Raw genomic sequence first — 2252 nt, 5'->3', positions numbered from 1 at the left:
CCCAGTGCGCACGCGTATCACCGCCCATGAGCCCCCGCCTTGGCGGCGGCGGGCGGGGCCTGGAGCCCCGCCCCGCCCTCTTCGCCTGCGCAGCGGAGCGGCGTCCCCTGGCGGCCACCTGTGGCCTAGCGTCTGGCGCCGGGCCCGTGCCCGACGAGACCCGTGGATTCAAATCCCGCACTTGGCAGGAGCGCTGTGCACTTCGCGAACCAGTCACCGCAGCACGAGCTGCAGTAAGAAGCAGAAGGTGTGGCGTGGGGGTCTTGTGCTGTGTGACTGAGGAGGATCCCTTTAACTTCCTCCTGGTTCAGGCCGGGCGCGGTGGCTCACATCCCAACACTCTGGGAGGCCGAGGCCGGTGGATTGCCGTAGTTCACAGGTTGGAGACCAGCCTGAGCCAGAGCGAGACCTCGTCTCTAAAAGTAGCCGGTCGTTGTGGCGGGAGCCTGTAGTCCCAGCTACTCGGCAGGCTGAGGCAGGAGCATCACTTGAGTCCAGGAGTTTGAGATTGCTGTGAACTGTGACTCCACCTAGGGTGGCAGTGAGCCTCTGTCTCAAAAAACCACCAAAAACTTCCTCGTCACTCACAAGTTTAGATGTGCTTGAGGTGAGGTGCAGCCTGGATTGACTCTGGCGCCACTCAGGGCCCTGCTGAGAGCTGTGCCTCTGCTCCCCGCAGCAGAGATCCTCCTGTGCTCTGGGTTCCTGGGTTCTCACTTGCTAGGGCCACCTTCGTACTGAGTACTAGAGACACCCCAGACCCCCTGCCTGGCAGCTCTCACAAAAGGGGGACATGCAGAAGGGGGTAGCTGAGTCCCTTGGACCAGGGAGCCAGAGGCCTCAGGGTCCTTGCGGCCTGAGAGGGCTGCCCCTCTGGGGCCCTGCACCTTGTCAGGCCCTGAGATGGTGGGTGTGAGCAGTGGGTGTGTGGTAGGCCATGCAGAGGATTCAAGGTGCCCTCACCTCGAGATGGGAAGGGGGAGATTTTGTGGCCATTGGAGGGTGGACACCAGAGAGACAGCCCATGGGGAAGATGACTACTGACTGGATCCTTGCCCCTGTGAGGCCCAGCCTACACTGGGACACAGGGCAGCAAGAAGCCTCAGGTAATCTGGCAGGAGCTCAACTGTGGATGGCGCTCAGGGCCTGCCTGACCATCTAGGTCCTTGGAAGCCACTGGAGGTGCTGGGACACCTGCACAGGCCACCTGGAAAACGGCAAGGAGGAGTCTCCCAGCAGGCGGTGTGGCTCTGCCAGGCATGGCTGACTCAGAAAGTTACTGTCATGTAGCATGTCTGGTGCCAGACATCAGGGTCTGTACATGAGGCCGTCCAGGAGCTCAGACACAACAGAGACTAAGGGTGGGGAAATAGAGGGATTTGAAGCAAGTGTCAGCTTCACAAAGCAAGTGACATGGGCTCCACAGAGCATTGGAGAGCCAGGCTTGGGGTCACAGAAGTGACCACACATGGAAGACATCAAGAGGTAGGTGAGTAGGATTGGGAGATGGGAGATACAAAGTGGAGAGAGAAGAGAGGGCCAGTCCAGAGACCCAGGCCCTGGCTGGAGTGAGAGTGCAAAGGGGTGGCATGCCCCAGGCAAGGAGGGCAAGGATACCATAGCCATGGGGAGGGGGTCAAAATACCACCAAGGCACCCCCAGTGCTTGTCAGGAGCTCCCTCAGGGAAGGCTCAGCTCCTTCTCAGTAAAGGCAGCCTCCTGGAGAGGCAGAGACTGAGGGGGTCTCAGCAGAGCCTCTGCCGTGAGCCCCAGCTGTCCCCTACTCCCACCACACCCCATTGCTCACCACTGCTGACCTGCTAACCCAGGGCTACTCCCTTGCAACAACACCCCACTGCTGTGTCTGCATGTCCATGCCAGGCTGAGGCAGGGTAGGGTCTGAAGGGGAACACCGCCACTACAGTTCATGACCTGGAACTTCCTTGCCCCCCCACTCCCCTGCCAGGCCCTCAGTGTGCTCTGCTTGCTCCTCAGCTCCTCCCACCTGCCTCCCTCTGGTCACTCTCAGCAGCACTCTCACTGCTGCTGGTCCCTGTGTCTGGAGCCGCTCCTCTGTCTCCAGGACCATGTCCCCATTGTGGGATCATGGTCTCTTTCTCCTGTCACCATAGTCATCTTGCTCCACTGAGACACCCAAAAAGGTCAAACATGCACTTGTATCTACCATTTAAAACATAAAACCCACCTCCCATGACATGGTGTCCTGGTGCCCGGGGCCTACAACCAGGGGA

The sequence above is a fragment of the Nycticebus coucang genome, chromosome 13 (genome assembly GCF_027406575.1).
Source record: "Nycticebus coucang isolate mNycCou1 chromosome 13, mNycCou1.pri, whole genome shotgun sequence".
In the NCBI taxonomy this organism is placed as follows: domain Eukaryota; kingdom Metazoa; phylum Chordata; class Mammalia; order Primates; family Lorisidae; genus Nycticebus; species Nycticebus coucang.
This window is presented reverse-complemented; position numbering follows the sequence as displayed.